The sequence below is a fragment of the Leuciscus leuciscus genome (assembly GCF_965113295.1).
Source record: "Leuciscus leuciscus genome assembly, chromosome: 25".
NCBI lineage: Eukaryota > Metazoa > Chordata > Actinopteri > Cypriniformes > Leuciscidae > Leuciscus > Leuciscus leuciscus.
This window is the reverse complement of record NC_138724.1, coordinates 4686967-4708167: the sequence shown is the minus strand read 5'-3', so window position 1 is coordinate 4708167 and position 21201 is coordinate 4686967. Positions and strand designations below refer to the sequence as shown.

The window sequence follows — 21201 nt, the reverse complement described above, 5'->3', positions numbered from 1 at the left end:
ACTGAGATGAGTAAAAATCGAAATGTAGGCTATTTGTATAAGCAACGTATTAAACTGCAAATTAACATTTATATGCCCTAATATTTCATAAAAACAACGTTACAGTCAGGCGAAATATGAAAGACAACATTTTGTTGACTAGATGTGGGTACAGTTTTTACTGTAGAATATACTGCCACATCAAATAAGCTTTTGTTTAGCAATTTCTATATATAAAATACAATTTTTGTCAAAAATAAAGTCATCAACTAAGATGTTAGCTGTTCCAATGTTGGCTATATTAAAACTAATGAATACATAGATAAAATGTAGGCCTATAATCATTTTTTTTACAAAGAAAGAGTACACTTGAAATATTGTTGAAATTGTAATTATTGTTGTAATTGTAACCTTTTTAATAAAATAGCAAAACATATTTACAAGATAGATGTAAGCAAAATCTTAAATGGTCAATATAAGTCTTCTTCTAAATATATCTTTTGTCCTTGCATTGTGGCTCAGTCACTGTGTCACACCTGAGTGAATGGCTCATCATTATGCAGAGTGGGTGGGACATTGTATTTTCAGGTGTAAACCACTCCTCGTTCACGCCCCCCTCGCATATTGGCTTTCCAAGCAAAACGTACTCGGTTACTAACGTAACCTCGGTTCTCTCTAGAGAGGAAAAGAGTACTGCGTAAATCTTACGCTAGGGGAAAATCTCTTTTCCGCGAGATACTGAAGCCAAAAATTATCCTTAATTTTGAAATAATGTAAAACGCGTTGCGGCAGCATGCAGACACAGGCGAGACGGCTTGTGCGCCTATTGGCTGCCCTGCGGCAACTGCAGCAGCCTATCGATAAGGCCCGCCAGAATGGGCGTGGTCTAGGGCTATAAACATAGCTTCGAGAGGCTAGCTCACTGGTTTTTCATCGCCGAAGCGAACCAGAGCGTGTGCAGGCATGGCAAGATACGCAGTACTCGTTTCCTCTCTAGAGAGAACCGAGGTTACGTTAGTAACCGAGTACGTTCTCTTACGAGAGGTACTCTCGTACTGCGTAAATCTTACGCTAGGGGAAACAGTGTAAAACGCCGTGCATGCTAAGATCCAGCACCAAAGTCCCAAGGGCAAGTGCCCGGGCTCATATAGTACATGATCATAAGGGACTCACAGAGAGCCCAGGAAAGAGTGGCTAGAATAGCATCATTCCTGTAATAATATAACATCTTATAAGGAGCAGTTATACTGATGATGTGTCGTACAGTCAGGGCGACCCCCGGCCTGGACTGACGAATATAGTGGGTCTTACACACTGCCCATAGAGCTGCGCGATCCAACAGCGAGCATTTGCTCAAGCAGTTTCAGTATTCTGGCCCGAACACATCAGGGCAGACAGTACCAATTTTAGACCGAAAGCAGCTTAGCCTGCAAGGCGGGAACCTCTAGGTTATAAAACCTTATAAATGTAGACGGGGAGGCCCAGCCTGCCGCCATACAGATATCTTGCAAGGCAATCCCACTAGACCAAGCCCACGACGAGGCCACGCCTCTCGTGGAGTGTGCTCTGACTCCAAATGGGCACTGTAAGCCCTTAGAGGTATAAGCCAGCGCTATAGCATCAACTATCCAACTGGATAGGCTCTGTTTCGACACGGCAAGTCCCTTAGAACGTCCGTAGAGTGAAAACAAAGAGCTGCTCTGTCTGTCTGAAAACAGACGTGCGAGACACATAAGCTCTTAATGCTCTGACTGGGCAAAGGAAGCTTGCGTCTCCTTCCTCGTCAGAGACCGGTAAGGCTGACAGGGAATGACCTGCGCCCTAAACGGTGTGTTGAGGGATTTTGGAACATAACCGTGCTTAGGTTTGAGTATAACTCTTGAGTCATTAGGCCCAAACTCCATACACGTCGCGCTTACTGAGAGCGCGTGTAAGTCCCCTGTGCGCTTCACTGAAGCGAGAGCCAGAAGAAACACTGTCTTGAAAGACAGGTGTTTAAGATCAATCGTCTGTAAAGGCTCGAATGGGTCACCTTTCATGGCTTCCAGCACTGTAGAAAGGTTCCATACAGGGACTGAGGGAGGTCTGGGAGGATTCAGTCTCTTAGCTCCTCTAAGGAAGACGATGACTAAATCGTTCCTTCCTACTGACTGACCCAGCGTTGTTTTTGAGAACGCTGCTATGGCCGCCACATACACTTTGAGCGTGGAAGGGGTCCTGCCCTTGTCCAACAGCTCTTGTAGGAAGGAGAGAACCTCCGTCACCCCACAGTCTAGGGGCGACACGCCACGAGCTGTGCACCAGCTGGAGAACACTGACCATTTCGAGGAATAGAGACGTCGCATAGACGGAGCTCTAGCCTGCGTGATCGTGTTTAACACTCCGCTTGGGGAGGTCAGCGGGTACCCGTTGATGGCCCAAACATGAAGGGACCACAGCTCTGGGCGCGGATGCCAAAACGAGCCCTTGGCCTGAGAGAGGAGGTCCCTCCTCACTGGCACTGGCCATGGGGCAGTGCTTGCTAGCTGCATCAGAACTGGGAACCAGGGTTGGTTTTTCCAGAACGGCGCTACGAGTAGCACTGAGCACCCTTCTCTGATCCGTTCTATCACCTGAGGCAGGAGAAAGACGGGAGGAAAGGCATAGAGCGGGCGGCGGGGCCATACGTGAGCCAGCGCGTCCCTGCTCTTGGAGAAAAATTCCAGACAGTGAGCGTTTTCTTGAGACGCGAACAGGTCTACTTCCGCTCTGCCGAATTTCTTCCACAGCAGCTGGACTGTCTGTGGGTGTAGAGGCCATTCGCCTGTCGGAACATTGTTTCTGGACAGTCTGTCCGGTCCTACGTTCAGGAGCCCTGGCACATGCGCTGCTCTCGGCGAGAGCAGGTTGCGCTGAGCCCACACCAGGAGGCGTTCTGTCAGCCTGTGCAGGTTTCGGGACCTGAGGCCGCCCTGGCGATTTATGTAGGACACCACTGACATGTTGTCCGAGCGGACCAGGACGTGGTGTCCTTGTATTTAGGGACAAAAACGCGTCAGTGCGTTGTCTACTGCCAACATTTCGAGGCAGTTTATGTGTAGAAGCTTCTCCCGTTCTGACCATTGGCCGAAGAACGGTCTGCCCTTGAGCAGTGCTCCCCATCCCAAGGTGGAGGCGTCCGTAGACACTACCTTCACACTCGAGGAAGTCCCCAGGCTAACACCTGATTGGTACAAGTCGTTTGCTTTCCAAGGTTTCAGAGCTGCGATGCATTTCTGATTGACCTTGAGACGAAGCAGACCGGAAGCCCACGCTCGGCGCGGTACTCGCGCTTTCAGCCAGAACTGTAGCGGGCGCATGCGAAGCAAGCCCAGCTGAAGTACTGATGATGCTGAGGCCATGAGACCTAGCATCCTCTGAAATTTCTTGAGCGGGACAGATGCGCCGCAGCGGAAAGAGCTCGCTGCGCGCTGAATGTCTAGTACGCGCTCTGGTGACAGTCTCGCTATCATAGACAGCGAGTCCAGTTCTGTGCCCAGAAAAGATATTATCTGTCTGGGGGACAGAGAACTCTTCGCCCAATTGACCCAGATTCTCGAGGTGATCGAGCAAAATGGTCCTGTGCTCTATGAGCACCGAGTGAGATTGAGCTAGAATCAGCCAATCGTCCAAGTAGTTCAATACTCGCATGCCCTGTAGTCTGAGGGGTGCGAGCGGCTAGAGACAAGCCGAACGGTAGGACTGAGCACTGATATGCCTGGCCCTCGAAGGCGAATCTCAAACGTCGCCTGTGACGTGACGCTATTTGTATTTGAAAATATGCGTCTTTCAGATCTATTGACACAAACCAATCTCCTCGGCGAATGTGCGTGAGGGTTTTTCTGGTCGTGAGCATTCTGAACTGTTGCTTCGCAAGCACTCTGTTCAGTTGCCTTAGATCTAGTATGGGTCTGAGACCCCCGTCTTTTTTCAGTACCAGGAAGTATCTGCTGTATAGCCCTCCTTCACTCTGAGCTTGAGATAAAGGCTCTATGGCCCCTTTGCTCAACAGTTTCAAAATTTCGGCTCGAAGTAGGTGGTGCTACTTCTGTTTTTACCGTAGCTTCGACGCGCGTCACATAGCGGCGAGGGCGTCGGCGAAACTGTAGCGAATAGCCTCTTTCTATAATGTCTAGCACCCACTTCAAAACCCCCGGGTAGCCCTTGCCCATGCATCTGCACGAATGGCTAGGGGCTGAATGCGGAGCGCGCTCTGGTCGCTCAGCGACAGAGGGGCTTCGGTGTGCTGTAACATAAGCGTCGCGCTTCGAGGCAGATTGCCCGCGCTCGACTCCTCTGCGGTGGTCAACCGAGAGGGGAGGGCTGGGCGAGTCCCGTAGGACCTGTCATGTCTATGTGTGAATGTGGGCGCGGGATAGCGGGCACATTTACAACACTGAGAGCATTGTCCGCCTGAGCAGAGCGAATGCACGTTGGTTTTGTTTTTACAGAAACCTTGAGATATGCGGAACGTAGTGTTTGTGGGCACTGGGGAGTGGGCACATTTACCACGTTTAATGCGCAATCGACCTGGGTCGATTTCATGTGCGCGAGCCCTGTGTGACGGGCTGTGTTTGTGTGTAGGAATTTCGTCTACATTCGTAACACCATCGGCCGTGGCCGGGACACCAGAAAATACACTCTTATGGGATTTATCTGGGTAGCCGTAAAAGCGGCGTTTGTGTGCAGGCAAGCGGGCTGTTTCGCCGACTTGTTTACTGCAGAATACACTGGAACAGTCGCATTTACTGGAACTGAACGAGCGAGAAGTTGCCATAGAAACAGAGAGCGTCAACATGCTGGCGTTTGTTTGCAGGCGTGCGTGTATTACAGCAGGCTTGTTCACTGCAATATTGACATTTCCAGTCGTCTGAACTTCAGAGGCGGAAACCATAGAAACAGAGTTTGGGTGCAGGCGAACGGGTTGTACCACGCGCTCGTTGGCTGCAAAATACACATCTGCAGTCGCCTTTTCAGGGAACTGCCAGAGCGAGAATTGACGGCAAAAAGTGTGTTTTGCCGGTAGACCCGGGATTCGATCGCGGGTCTCTCGCGCGAAAATCTGACGATCTACCACTGGACCACAGAGGAAGACACATAAACATTCAGTAGCGCGAGTATTATCAAAGAGCGTCAACATGCTGGCGTTTGTTTGCAGGCGTGCGTGCAAAACAACAGGCTCGCTCACTGCAATATTGACATTTCCAGTCACCTGAACTTAAGAGGGGAATGAGAAATGTGTCAGGAGTGGAGGTCGGCCCGGCCGCAGCGGGGCTAAAAACACCCTTTTCTCCTTTCGCCAGTGACGCACGGGAACCATAGAAACGGTGTTTGGGTGCAGGCGAGCGGGTTGTACAGCGCGCTCGTTGGCTGCAAAATGCACATCTGCAGTCGCCTTTCAGGGAACTGACAGAGCGAAGCATTGGCGGCATAATATATCTGCCGTTAGACCGGGATTCGAACCCCGGTCTCTCGTGCGAAAAACCTAAGATTCCGCCACTGAGCCACAGGGGGGAACACAAAGGTGTGTAGATGCATGAGCATATAAGAGAGCGTCAACATGTTTTCTTCGGCGTTTGCTTGCAAGCGTGCGTGTTACAACAGGCTCGTTTGCTGCAATATTGATATTTCCAGTCGCCTAATCAGGGAACTGAGTTGTCTTTTCGCCGGTGAGTGACGCGTGAATGGGGCGCAAGGGCAGGGTAGCTTTCTTGTAACGTAAAGAAAAACTAACCCCGATCGTCCGCTTCCAGCCTCCCTTGTGAACGGCGCAGTTTGCGCGGCTCGAACAGAGGGAGAGAGAAAGCTAGCCCCGTGACCGTCCGCTCCTGACATCCCCTGTGAACGGCGCGGTTTGCGCGGCTCGAACAGAGGGAGAGCAGGTATCATCCCCCAAGCAGGCAAGGCAAGCGGGCGAACCGGCGAGCTTTGCGGGTTGGGGGGGGCGGAGGAGCAGTCTCGGAGAAGGATGCCAGGTGAGTCCTCAGAGTCACCATAGGCAGTAACTGGCTCGCAGTGAGGGCGGTCGCCGTCAGCGCGAGCGCGAGAGCTGCGTGATCCTCAGGAAAGGGGCGTCTTGAAAAAGACGCCCGGCTCTTTTAGTGCAATGAGAGTGTGTGTCGCGGCGGCGAGCACACACACATACACAAAACACAGTAGCAGAGAAAGGATATAACGCCGGATAGCACAGCAGGAAGGCGACTGAAGGCAGCGCGGCCAGCGGCTTCAGAGTGTCGACTCGTCCCGCTGAAAGGCTTTTTCAGACGGCGCGGCTTCTCTCCGGATCCAGCGATGCGAGAGCTTCGCTGAAGAGATGAAAAATCAGTGAGCTAGCCTCTCGAAGCTATGTTTATAGCCCTAGACCACGCCCATTCTGGCGGGACGTGACGTATTGGGCGCGAAGCGCCCCCATTGGAGCTGACGTCACGAGTGGGCCTTATCGATAGGCTGCTGCAGTTGCCGCAGGGCAGCCAATAGGCGCACAAGCCGTCTCGCCTGTGTCTGCATGCTGCCACAACGCGTTTTACATTATTTCAAAATTAAGGATAATTTTTGGCTTCAGTATCTCGCGGAAAAGAGATTTTCCCCTAGCGTAAGATTTACGCAGTACGAGAGTACCTCTCGTAAGAGAACCTGTTTTACATCAATTTAACCCTCTGAGGTCTGAGGGGTTTTTGGGGTCCTTGAGATGTTCTGACATGCCCTGACATTTGTGCTTTTTTCAGTTGCTTATAAACATATTAATGGCAAAGGTATAATTACACTCTATTTAGCACAAACAGGGCTACCATAATATGTGAGCAACATGCATGTACATGTTTGTATTTTTGAGAGAATAATGTTTATGCATGGTTATTGAAAAAACTAAAAACTAAAGTTTCTGAAATAAGGCCACAAAACACATACTAAATACGTGTCAATAAGAATTTTGACTAATTGATGTCTTTGCCTAGAGTTTTTTCTTCAAAATGATGTGAAAATCATCCTGCCCTTATCATTCACATAACACAATACATTGATTTAAATCTTGTAAAACACTTTTTGTTTGTAAAGGCAATATGCGCAAGGGGCGTCAACCATTCAACAGCATCATGCATATGTAGTGGTTCACACCTTAGGAGACAATGGGGCCCGCATACTTAATGAGCCATTCATTCAGGTGTGTCACCTATAGCCACAAGAAAGGATTGCAAGAGCAATATATATATATATATATACTGTATATATATATATATATATATATATATATATATATATATATATTCTACCAAATTGGTTCACAGTTGGAAGCATGTCAATTTTTTTTTTTTTTCATAAATTTTGCTTGCAAATTGTATAATATCCAAGGAAAACATGTCTATTAATTGTGCAGTTAATTCTCATACTGTATTTTCAGTTTTGGAATATGTATCCTCTCCCCAAATTTGTCAATAATAAAACACAATAAAAATTATTTAAAGAAAATGCTTATATTTACCTTTTAAAATTTGTTTACATCTACCTTGTAAATATATATTTTTTTATTAAAAAGGTTACAATTACAACAACAATTGAAGTGTAATCTTTCTTTGTAAAAACTAAAGTATACATTTTATCATACATATTTCAAACTTCGAATATAGCCTACATTGACAAAACATACTATATTTAACATATTAGCAAAAATTGGCAAACAAAAGCTTATTTGAGGTGGCAGATATTTTACAGTAAAAATGTGTAATCTATCCAAAACTAATCAACGAAATGTTGTCTTTCATATGTCTGTAACATAGGTCTTTCGTTTTTATTATAAGGATTATAAATGTTAATTTGCAGTTTAATACGTTGCTTATACAAATACATTTTATTTCAACATATTTCAATCGATTTTACTCAGTATAGCAAAATAGTTTGCTAAAAGCAGATCATTCATTCACACACAGAAACGCAATTCAAATTTAAACCGTCTTTTTGCGAGTTGTGGTAAACAGCGCATCTCTGCGTTCATTCATTCACACAGAAACGCGATTTACTTGAGAATGAAAAAAAAAACGTACTACATTATTCCATCCGTTGCTCCTCGAAATACCAGCACTTCTGAGGTAAGTTTTCCATTATTATTATTCCTCACAGCGCTGCGAGACAGTATAGACAACTACACTTATCTGAATAAACTTCATGTGTTTTCTCGAGCTGATATGTGGGCGTTCACAGTTTGTATGGGATCGTCTCAGTCATTTGCGTTTGAATAGCGCGCGCTCTCCGTGGGCGTGGCCGATTATAACGTAATGAGATGAGATGAGCTCGACTAGAATTGCTCTCTTTTAATACAGATTTCACAAGATGAGAATATTTGTTTTTTATATAAATTACTTCATTTAAAAGAAGAGAATTCAAGCTTCATGCCTGTGTGTCTGTATGCCTGTTTGACTGAGTATTCGCTGAGTTATTGTTCATTTTCGGACGCGTTTCAGAATGGACTTCACTGGCAGAGAGAAGGCAGAACTCGCTTCGTGTTTATTTTTCTTTATTTGGCAAAAAGTACAACACTTTGTTTTTATTGTGAGTATACACAAAAATAATACACATTTAACAGAATCGATTGATGTATGAAACTCCTATGGAAAATCAAAGTCAACAGAGTATTTATGAGTTTCTTTTACATTGATAAAAAAAAAGCGAGCTGGTATCGCCGGCGATACCGTAGACCTCAGGGGGTTAAATAAATGTATAGTTTTATGTGAACGATAAAGCAAGACTATTTTCACATAAGTCAGAACTCGAAGGAACAACATCCATTAATCAAAAGTCTTATTGACACATATTTATTATGAGTTTTGTGGTCATATTTCAGCAACTTTCATTTTTATTTTTTTCAATAACCACGCATAAACATTATTCTCTTAAAAATTAAAAAATATACATGCATGGTGATCACATATTTTGGTAGCCCTGTTTGTGCTATATAGAGTGAATTTACACCTTTGCCATTAACATGTTTATAAATAACTGAAAAAAGCACTAATGTCAGAGAATGTCAGAACACCTCCAGGGCCCAGAAAACCGCTCAGACTCCAGAGGGTTAAGGTTTTTATCCAAAGGAAATTTTAGTTTATCAGGATAGACTTGTGTTTGCACTGCCCTAATTTTTGATTGTTTTTCTATCCCAAAACAGGATGCCTGCTGAAGGAGACAGAGGACTGAGACAACACACGTTCACAAACACACAATACACACACACACGCTCTTGTACATCATCGTTTTAGAGGCTTTTTTTAATGTATAATTTTAATTTGTTTTTGCTTTGTTTAATGTTAATTGTTTAATTTTAAATGTTAAAATTACATTTTTCATGTAATGTTTTTTTTTAAACATTCAATTTGTACTGCATATTTTTAAATGAAATAAAAGCTCAATTTGAATTATTTGTTTTAATGTTGGGAAACATGGCTATAGGCCCTACAAAAGAACATGGTAGGCCTGCCATTTTCTGTGGTATATTGCTTAATGATTTTTACATGGGTTTCACATAAAGTTGCAGGTTTACATGGGGTGTAGGTTTAACATAGATTGTTGATGGGTTTCAAATGTTATTCCATGGGTCTCGCATGGGAATTTTACGTTTCTAACGTGATTATAGGTTTCACATGGGAATTTCAGGTTTCACATGTGATCTCATGGGTTTCACATGTGATTATGGGTTTCACATGTGATTATGGGTTTCACATGTGATCTCATGGGTTTCACATGGGAATTTCACATGTTTCACATGTGTTTCACATATGATCACATGTGTTTCACATGTAATCACATTTGTAAATGTTCCAAAAGCACACATTTCCCATGTGCAAAACACGTTTCACATGTGATCCACATATTTCACATGTGCAAATCACATTTTTACATGTTAAATTTCACATGTGCAAAATCACATGTGCATGTGGTCACATGTGATCACATGAGTTTTTGCACATGTGAAGTTCATGTGTTTTTTCTGTAAGGGTAGAAATTTTTGACTTGGGGATGTAATTTTTTTTTTTACAGTGTATGCATTTTTTGTGGAATTTCACCGTTCTGATGAAAATGTGATATGACTGTGAAATTCTACTGGTTTTCTCTGTAAAACTAAAAAAAATTCAACTCTGACCAAAAAATATACAGGAATGTTTTTTTAAGGACATGTCAGGATAACAATAGACAACAATTACTGTTATTTAAAGGAAAATGTCTTTTTTTTTGCAGTAACAAATTTAAATAGTTAAAAAACAGGGAAAATGTACATTAGATGTCAAAGTTAGCATTTTTATGGAATTTCACAGTTCTGATCAAAATGTCATAATACTGTTAAATTCTACCGTTTTTTTTCTGTAAAAATACATTTATTTTTTACAGTGTACTACAGATAAATGTATATTTACTCAATTAATTCATTCTTTTTTTTAAGTCTTCAGAAACTTTGGTAAACATTGATATTGTGTAGTTTGTGATCCTCCATCAGTAGCTGCAGTTTCTCTCAGCTGTATCAGTGCAGTCACTGTGACGTCTGACTGACAGAGGTTTTTGTACGACTCTTTATCACTGTGTGAACACATACTGACTGTTGATAACGTGAAAACTCTGACAGTAATAATCTCCTGTATCTTCAGTCTGGACTCCACTGATGGTCAGAGTAAAATCACTGCCAGATCCACTGCCACTGAATCTAGATGGAGTTCCAGTATTACGGGTTGATGTCAGATATATGAGGAGTTTAGGAGCTTCTCCAGGTTTCTGTGAGTACCAGGACAGACAGGGTGGACTACAGCCTGTTAAAGGAGTGCTGGCGCTGCATCTCATCACAACATTCTCTCCTGATGAAACTGTATGAACTACAGGAGTTTGAGTTACTGTGATCTGTCCACTGGAGCCTGGAAGAGAAATGCATAAAGACAATATAAAAAACAATGTGTCATATTAGAAATAGAAATAAATGTTTATAAAATATGAACCAACTTTATTAATGTAGTTATAAGCATGTCAGTGTCTTATTGTATACCTGATATACAGAGCAATATCCAGATGAAGATGTTGATTGTGTTCATTGCTGTAGTTTAGTCTTGTGTGATGATGAAGATTGTGTTCTGTTCTGCTCTCAGTCATGAAGTGTTAAACTCACAGCACTATAAACACTCAGAGCACTGAAGCATGTGCTGACAATGCAAAGTGACTCTCTCTATTTAAATCATTATCCTGAAGACTGTAGATCAGTCACAAACACATTATCAAACAACTTCCTCATGTTGAGAAATGTCAAGCTATTACACACACATTTCTGAAGAGTCTATTGACAGAATCATACATATTATTGATTCAGTCATTATTAATATTTACATTGCACTTAAAGGTATAGCGGAGGATTTTCCCGAATTTTAGAAAAGAACCGCCCTCGTGTGAATCGTGTGCATGAGCACGTACGACGGCCTTACGTAAACATATCACTAGAATGATTGACACTTTGGAGGACCAATAGTCTTGATGATCCACCCGGAAAAAGAAAATCCTCCGCTATACCTTTAATTAACAACTGACGAGGAAACTATTGATTTGAAGACATTCATATATATTAACCCTCTGCAAACATTTTGATGACACATGATAAAAATTATTCCACATCATTTCTTGGCTCATTTGGGAACATTTGATTGATTTGATCATTTTGATAGCGACTCCCAAACCTTATTGGCCTGTTCTTTGATACTCTTTTAACCTTCTAATTGGTTGCAATCATTTAAAGAAACATGTACTGAACATGATGTACTGAGGGCTTAAGAAAACTTTATATAAAATATATATTTTATGAAACATGTTGAACTCTAAAACTGGTAGAAATTCAAAGCCATAAATCTAAGTTGTGTTAGCACACCCACACAATTATCGCTGCATAATTTATCCAACTGTCTCAATAATATGCTGAAGCAGAAAACAGGAATAACGTGAGTATTTGCTTTATAGGCCAAACCTGAAAAAATGGCACCATCTGGTAAAAAAGCCTTTGGTTTGAAGCCTCGCCAACAGAATGAAAGCCTGTTATCAAAGATTGCATAATTTTACAGTTAAAGCAATGCTGTCAAGAAAACAATGTTTAACCCTTGTGCATCTTATGGACAATTTGGTCCTTTTCAGTTTATTATTTGTCACGATAAATACGGATGAACCCAAACAGGATATATAACAAATAGTTTATTTACTAACAACAGGGAAAACAAAACCCACGAGGGGGCAAAACGTAGACAGAACACAAAGAGACTAAACTAGACTATAACTAACAATAACTAGACAATACTCTGGAACAGGAAACTTCACAGGATATCACACGGTCTCAAACCTCACAATGATCACACAGAGGTAAAGATCACAATGAACCAACACAAGACAGCAAACACAAGGAGACTAAATAGGAGAACCAATAAGGGGAACAGGTGATGCTAACTAGACAATCATGACAAACGAGGATAACAAGGGGGCGGGGTAAGGTAACGAGACACACAAGCACATGGCCCAAACCAAAGACCATGTGTTGTACACAAACATGGGTCTGCCATGATCCTGTCTCAGAACTAGAGAATTCGAGGACTAGAGGACAGAATCATGACATTATTATTATTATTTTTAATAATTTTGCCTGTGTTAATGCCAACTGCATACATGTTGGCACAGGTGTGTATTTTTTATTGGAATTTTACTATTTCACCCCCATTTCCTTTTAAAAAATCTATTTTGCACTTGTAACACAAAATACTTCCTCTCAGAACCTTCAGGACAAAAATGTCCATTAAAGCTTTTATGCACAAGCTATATTCTCTGTATAGTATGTCAAACAAAAATGAGCGTGAACTCAAAGATGCAGCAGCTGATGTAGGCTCACAACTTCTTCGCATTGGCAGAGTCTTGGATGTACGCTGGGTGGCCAGTAGCTTTCGGACTGTTCATGCTGTTTGGACATCACTGGGAGCTCTTGTGCAGAACTTTAAGAATGCTTGTTCTAATGAGAGGAGTTCCAACACAGAGAAGCAAATGTACAGAGGTTTATTGGACCGTGTTCAAAGTCCTGAATTTATTTGTGACCTTGGGCTCATGTATGACACACTCCATGAACTAAGTGTCCTGTCACAGGAGCTTCAGGCTCGTTCTATAACTCTCCTCAGAGCAGAGCATCTGCTGAAACGCACAATCAGAGTGATTCATTCATTTAAAGAGAGTCCAGGTGAGAAATATGGTGAGGCTTCAGAGGCAAAAGAGAGTGGGCTGTATCGATCTATAGCCTTGAAAATAAATACAAAGCTCAAGTCTATCAATCCAGGACAGTTCTTACAAAGCCTTGTGAACTATCTTGAGCAACGCTTGTCTTTCGAAGATGAGACCATCAAAGACCTCAGCATCCTTGATCAGAGTAAATGGCCATCAAACCCCAGCATCCGCCATGGTGAAGAACAAGTTAAGCGACTGTGCAAGCGATTTAACTTGTGCACAGACCAAGCACTGAATGGGATGCGGGACCTACTGGAAGAGCCCAACAGTGAGCCCAATGACCTGAAACCACTCATTAACTGGATGAAAACATTCCCTGTCAGCACAGCAGAGTGTGAGAGGAACTTTAGCCTTATGAACAATATAAGCACAGACAAAAGGGCTGTCCTACTGGTCTCAAACATATCAAACTTAATGATGATTAACATCAACGGACCCCCTACTTCAAAGTTTGATCCTAGAAAGTATACAAGGACCTGGTTGAAGAGCCACCGTACTGCCTCTCTGTGAAAACCCCTGCAGAGAGCAAGTGTGTCTGCAATATACTGGAGTACAGGGGTAGACAGGCTTTTGACAGGTTTAAAAACCTGCACTGACTATACATTCAAAATCAGTTATTTGTTATATCATATTTATGAAATTGCGCTACTTACCTCCTGAAGTTAAGCCCCTTGAGCCAAAAATATAAGCACTTATTTAGAAACCCTGCATGAGTATATCATTGTGGTTTTAATGAAAATGTTGTAAAATGTATATATTTTTGTTATATATATTGTTATGTTTTAACATTGTTTTGAATATATTGTTGAATTCTTTGAATGATGATGATGATGATGATGATATTTTAATGTTAAATAAACTAATCTAATATGATATATTTAAGATGAGGTAAGCATGGTGTTTCAGTCAGAGATTAGTTTATTTTTACTGGCCCACAGACTATAGGAATTGAGACAACTAAATAATTATGAATTTTGAGTGAACTATCTCTTAGAACAGCTGATTTGCAACAGATAGTGTAAATGTATAATGGTGGCACACTCTGGCCTACACTATCTGCTGCAAATCAGCTGTTCTAAGAGATAGTTCACAAAATAAACTACTGGCGCAGACTATTTACAACGTGAGAGACTAGTTGTCCAATTTTCATGTGTGGATGGACTAAGGAATAGTCACTCAAAATACATAATTATTTAGTTGTCTCTTCCTATAGTCTGTGGGCCAGTATTAATTGCAGAAACTGCTCCTCTTCTGTGGCTAATATTAATTTCATAATGATCCTTTCTCCGTGAAGTCAAGCAGCAAAAGTTAAGTGATAATGTGCAAATACTACTGGCCCATTTTGGGGTGAACTAATATGCAAGACTAGTCTTACATGTCACTGTTTATAACACAGAGCGTTCATCCTTTGCTGGGACGCTTAAAAAGATAGTGGGGGCATAAATTAAGAGTATACCCACTTCTCCAGGCACCACTACATCACTGTGAACTGGGTTAACCCCCTGAGGTCTACGGTCTCGCCGGCGATACCAGCTCGCTTTTTTTTTATCAATGTAAAAGAAACTCATAAATACTCTGTTGACTTTGATTTTCCATAGGAGTTTCATACATCAATCGATTCTGTTAAATGTGTATTATTTTTGTGTATACTCACAATAAAAACAAAGTGTTGTGCTTTTTGCCAAATAAAGAAAAATAAACACGAAGCGAGTTCTGCCTTCTCTCTGCCAGTGAAGTCCATTCTGAAACGCGTCCGAAAATTAACAATAACTCAGCGAATACTCAGTCAAACAGGCATACAGACACACAGGCATGAAGCTTGAATTCTCTTCTTTTAAATGAAGTAATTTATATAAAAAACAAATATTCTCATCTTGTGAAATCTGTATTAAAAGAGAGCGATTCCAGTCGAGCTCATCTCATCTCATTACGTTTTAATCGGCCACGCCCACGGAGAGCGCGCGCTATTCAAACGCAAATGACTGAGACGATCCCATACAAACTGTGAACGCCCACATATCAGCTCGAGAAAACACATCAAGTTTATTCAGATAAGTGTAGTTGTCTACACTGTCTCGCAGCGCTGTGAGGAATAATAATAATGGAAAACTTACCTCAGAAGTGCTGGTATTTCGAGGAGCAACGGATGGAATAATGTAGTAAGTTTTTTTTTTCATTCTCAAGTAAATCGCGTTTCTGTGTGAATGAATGAACGCAGAGATGCGCTGTTTACCACAACTTGCAAAAAGACGGTTTAAATTTGAATTGCGTTTCTGTGTGTGAATGAATGATCTGCTTTTAGCAAACTATTTTGCTATACTGAGTAAAATCGATTGAAATATGTTGAAATAAAATGTATTTGTATAAGCAACGTATTAAACTGCAAATTAACATTTATATTCCTTATAATAAAAACGAAAGACCTATTTTACAGACAAATGAAAGACAACATTTCGTTGATTAGTTTTGGATAGATTACACATTTTTACAGTAAAATATCTGCCACCTCAAATAAGCTTTTGTTTGCCAATTTTTGCTAATATGTTAAATATAGTATGTTTTGTCAATGTAGGCTATATTCGAAGTAATGAATCCTTAACTTTGAAATATGTATGATAAAATGTATACTTTAGTTTTTACAAAGAAAGATTACACTTCAATTGTTGTTGTAATTGTAACCTTTTTAATAAAAAAAAATATATTTACAAGGTAGATGTAAACAAATTTTAAAAGGTAAATATAAGCATTTTCTTTAAATAATTTTTATTGTGTTTTATTATTGACAAATTTGGGGAGAGGATACATATTCCAAAACTGAAAATACAGTATGAGAATTAACTGCACAATTAATAGACATGTTTTCCTTGGATATTATACAATTTGCAAGCAAAATTTGTAAAAAAAAAAAAAAAAATTGACATGCTTCCAACTGTGAACCAATTTGGTAGAATATATATATATATATATATATATATATATATATATATATATATATATATATACTGTATATATATTGCTCTTGCATTCTTTCTTGTGGCTATAGGTGACACACCTGAATGAATGGCTCATTAAGTATGCGGGCCCCATTGTCTCCTCAGGTGTGAACCACTACATATGCATGATGCTGTTGAATGGTTGACGCCCCTTGCGCATATTGCCTTTACAAACAAAAAGTGTTTTACAAGATTTAAATCAATGTATTGTGTTATTTGAATGATAAGGGCAGGATGATTTTCACATCATTTTGAAGAAAAAACTCGAGGCAAAGACATCAATTAGTCAAAAGTCTTATTGACACATATTTAGTATGTGTTTTGTGGCCTTATTTCAGAAACTTTAGTTTTTAGTTTTTTCAATAACCATGCATAAACATTATTCTCTCAAAAATACAAATATGTACATGCATGTTGCTCACATATTATGGTAGCCCTGATTGTGCTAAATAGAGTGTAATTATACCTTTGCCATTAATATGTTTATAAGCAACTGAAAAAAGCACAAATGTCAGGGCATGTCAGAACATCTCAAGGACCCCAAAAACACCTCAGACCTCAGAGGGTTAATGTATTTTAGCATTAAGAAAATCTTATATAATATTTACCTTTATATAAGGTCTTTAGAAACTTTGAACTAAACATTGATATTGTGTAGTTTGTGATCCTCCATCAGTAGCTGCAGTTTCTCTCAGCTGTATCAGTGCAGTCACTGTGACTTCTGACTGACAGAGGTTTTTGTACGACTCTTTATCACTGTGTGAACACCCAGCTACTACCACTGATACTGTGTGCACTCTGACAGTAATAATCTCCTGTATCTTCAGTCTGGACTCCACTGATGGTCAGAGTAAAATCACTGCCAGATCCACTGCCACTGAATCTAGATGGAGTTCCAGTATTACGGGTTGTTGCATAATATATGAGGAGTTTAGGAGCTTCTCCAGGTTTCTGTGAGTACCAGGCTAAACGATTATTACCCCACACACTACTGCTGGTTTTACTGTACGGCTATTGAAGGCCTTAGACTTTCTATCTTGTAATAGAACAGCAATAGAGAAAGATACAGGCACACTGGGTTCCCGCTTGTTCTGTAAACATTTGAGAAAGTTACTGTTATCATAGCAGGGACCCGACACATATCACTGAGAGCTGGTATCAGTTGTTTTTGGTTCACCTCGAGCAGATGGAGGAGGGTGTGGGCCCTGGCGTTGTGGCAGAGGCCGAAGAGCTCTCACAGGAGGGGGCGGGCGAGCTCGGCGCGCAGGCTTCGGTGTTTGAGGTGCCTGACGTTTTTTGGTTGGTAACTGGGGGCTTGCAGCAAAAGAGTGGGATAGTCTGGTTCCAGCATGCACCAGTTCTTCCATTTTCTGTGAGAAGCACAGAAGTGGAGTTGCTGGCGAGAGGGAGAGAGTATCTGGTGAAAGGGGCTGTTTCTCAGGTGTTATCGGATGCTGTAATATGCTGTCCTGGCTTCCCTGGCTGTTTTCCAGGAAGTCGTCCTTGGGTGCTGAATCTTGGAGCAGTTCTGATATGTATGTCTGTGGTGAGCTCTGTGGGCAGGGCTCAGCTGAGATTGTGTCCGTGAGCAGAGGTTGTTGTGGCTCAGTGGTGTTATCATTGTCCTTGTGTGATATGTCAACTGCATGTCCATTTTGCTGCTGCAGTGAAGTCCTGTGTTCATTCATACTGTTTCCAGGAGTGTGTGTGTCGTTCAGATTGACACACACTGCAGAAGGATGATTGAGGGAGAAGTCGATATTGTCCTTTAACACTCTTGAACCAAGTTTGTTTGGGTGATGGCCATCTCGATGAAACAGTTGTCTCTGACTCCAGAAAAGATTGAAGTTGTCAATGAAGTTTACTCCTTTTATATTGCAGGTTTTTTGCAGCCATGTATTAATCCCAAGCAGCCGAGAAAACCTGTTTGTTCCTCTTGCTGGGAGTGGTCCACTGATGAATGTTTGAACTTTCAGTCTTTTAAGTGTTTCAAAAAGTTCATTGAAATCCTTCTTAAGGAGTTCTGACTGCTCTTTATGAATATCATTCTTCCCCACATGAATGATGAGTCGATTTGCAGTTTTATGTTTCATCAGAATGTTATAGGCATTCTGGTTGACTACCTATCGTAACCGTATTACAGTAAACATTGTGATTGTATAGTGTTTTTCCATAACCTATTCTTAATTGAATTGACACCTATGGACCAATAAGGTGGGGATAAACTACTGAGAGGGGGAAACCTATGAGGAAGTCTTCACCACAGGGTTGGCCCCCGAGGCCTTGCACTTCGGTTCTTCCCTGGGCTCCTCACTGGTCTGTGTGTCCTATTCTGTCCCTGTAGGTGATTTGCAAACTTTACTGTGCAACATCTCCATCTTCCAATGAAAACATCAGTCATAGCAGACATCATAACCCATAGAGCAGGGGCCAGCAACAGGCGGCCCGCCAGCAATATTTTCTGGCCCGCCGGATTATTTTGGAAGTCTGTTTTTTTTTTTTTTTTTTTTAGCCTATTTTTATTTTACAATAACGGTTTACAAATAGGCCCAGTGTATCATTCGTATCAATCGTTTTTTCAAATCAAAACCAAAAATTACAAAAATGACTTGTTTTTCCATTATTTATTTCCTGAACTAAAATGAAAAAACAAATAACGACTCGTTTTCCGATTTTCTGATGTGCACTCAGATCAAAAATAGAAAAAAATAATAACGGGTTTAGACAAATTTTAATTTTGAATTTTAATTTAACACCTTAGCAGACATATACCAATGAAATCATTTTAAACAGATCAAGTACTATCATGCGGCGCGGGATTACATTTTAAAGTATAAAGACAGTAGCGGTCGGAACTCTGGTGTACCTATACTTTAGACGGAGCGGGCGGTCTGACTGACAATAGCCCACTCCCGACATCTTTTGACAGCGTATCCGCACTTGATTCTGACCACCTGTAGGCTACACCTAGCTCTGAGGAGCTGTTTGGTTCTGAAACCATTGTCAGTCAACAACATTCTTTTTTTGCAAGGATGTTTGAAATAGTTTGGCAGAAAATAGCCTACTTCATTTGTCAGTAGGGCAATATGGTTTTCGTTTATGTTGCTTAGAAATTTGAGTGATAGGCTTTGTCCTATTTATGTTATTTATATTTCATAAATTTTTTCTGTGACATTTTTTTCTCTGCTGATAGTACAAAATTGAATTTATTATTCACAACATTGAAATGGGAGGTGAGACAGAGTTCATTAAGAGTATTTAATTTGTATCCATAGGCCTACTCTGTGTAGCTGGCCCGCCATCTACTGGCTAAAAAAAATATTGGCCCGCGGCCAAAGTTACTTGCCGACCCCTGCCATAGTGGATGGATAAGTGAATGGCTTGTGCTGTAGTATAACATTTAAGGCTGTGAGTGTAGTTAACCAGTGTCCCCCAAAGGAAGGCTGAGACAGTCACTTTCCTTTTGTTCTTAAAAAAAAAAAAAAAAAAAAAGTATTTAATCTTTGTTGTAGGTTACTGGGGAGATTAAGCACTCACAGCCCAAATGGTTAACACTTCATCAAGCTGCCCCACGAGTTTAATGACAAGGGGAGGGGTTGCTTCAGAGTAGCAAGCAGACTGAGTAGAAGCTGAGTAACATTGTTAACTTCTCTAAAGTTCTTTTTTTTTTCCCTACACTCTTTTCTCCAATGTCCATGCTTACCACAGTAATAACAGCTGCCCTCTCTCTTAGGACATTTGCGTTTCTGTTGATTCTCTGTGTTGACCTTAACCCTCTGGGGTTGACAAACGCGCCCGTGCGTTTTGCTGGATTTTCTTCACACAGTAGCACTATAAACTTAAATTTCTCCGTCATTTATGGTCATCCAGAAAAAAGAAATATGAAAAAATAATCTGTGATATTTCGACTTTTGTATGTGTCCACTTACAATCAAATCAAAACATTGTGCTTTTGTAAAATAAAGAAAATAAACAGGGTGTGCGTTCTGCCTCTCCGTCGCGGTGAACTTTTTTTTCTTGAGCACGTCTATAAATTGAAACAAAACTCAGCGAATACTTGTCACACATTTATGAGCCATATACCTTTATAAACATTTAAGTGTGTACTTTTAAATGATCAGATTCAAACTGAAAACAAATATTCTCTGTTTAAGCAAATTTGTATAAAACCAACAAGATGTCCAGTATCTCATTATTTTTTATTTGACCACGCCCACGCGCGCAAAAGAGATTCACATGCAAATCTCCACATGGAACGCGAACGCGAGTTTGAAAGACGTGCCGTGAGCTTACATTGGATTTACCTCAGAAGAAGAAGAACGCGATTTGAAGACAAGAAAGATGTAAGGTAAGAAATTCTTACTTATTAGTTTATGTTATTGTTGCATAAACTTCACATTGCAGTTGAACTGTTGCTAGATATATGGTGAATATTATAATATTTAGACCCGTTTTTACTGTTACTGTGTTTGTGGATATCTGCTCAAACGTAGATATGTATAATATGGTAACCATAATGTTTCATATTTTGGAGCATGCTGTGCGTTTGAATGTATCATATTTTGGATCGCGATCGCGTTTGTAAAGCAAAACGCACCAAACGGCTTCATGTTTTTACTAATATCTAATTTCATATCATCATAACGAATGGAAACATTTGAAGTAACATATTATAATCAATATATTTTTCTCTTAATCTTTTGGAAGATTTATAGGCTGCTATAGGTTATTGTTATTATTATTTTACCCAGCACTGCGCATAGCCTATGCTTACAAGGAACAACAAACCTGGTGTTCATTATATTATATATTGTTGGAAACATTTGTGTGTGTGTGTGTATTCTGTGAATTTTAAAAAGCAATTTTAACCTGAAAAATCTAAAATGTATTCCCAAAATCGTGCAGGCCTATTGAAATCTTGATATCAGTATGTTCACTTTTTTTT

The 21201-nt window shown here is 40.8% G+C and overlaps 1 long non-coding RNA gene and 1 gene segment (V, D, J or C); one reads left to right on the top strand and one right to left on the bottom strand.

Moving 5' to 3' along the window:
* LOC309490613 overlaps positions 1-9280 on the top strand; it is a 37795-nt gene extending 28515 nt beyond the window's left edge. For both annotated transcript variants that reach the window (XR_014202764.1, XR_014202765.1), the window contains one exon: positions 9152-9280. This is a non-coding gene — a long non-coding RNA (uncharacterized lncRNA). The remainder of the gene's footprint in view (positions 1-9151) is intronic.
* A 1195-nt stretch (positions 9281-10475) lies between these two features.
* LOC309490140 (immunoglobulin kappa variable 3-15-like) lies at positions 10476-11145 on the bottom strand. The segment is given in 2 exons: positions 11012-11145; positions 10476-10883 (listed from the first exon to the last, which is right to left on the bottom strand).
* Positions 11146-21201: the final 10056 nt, after the last annotated feature.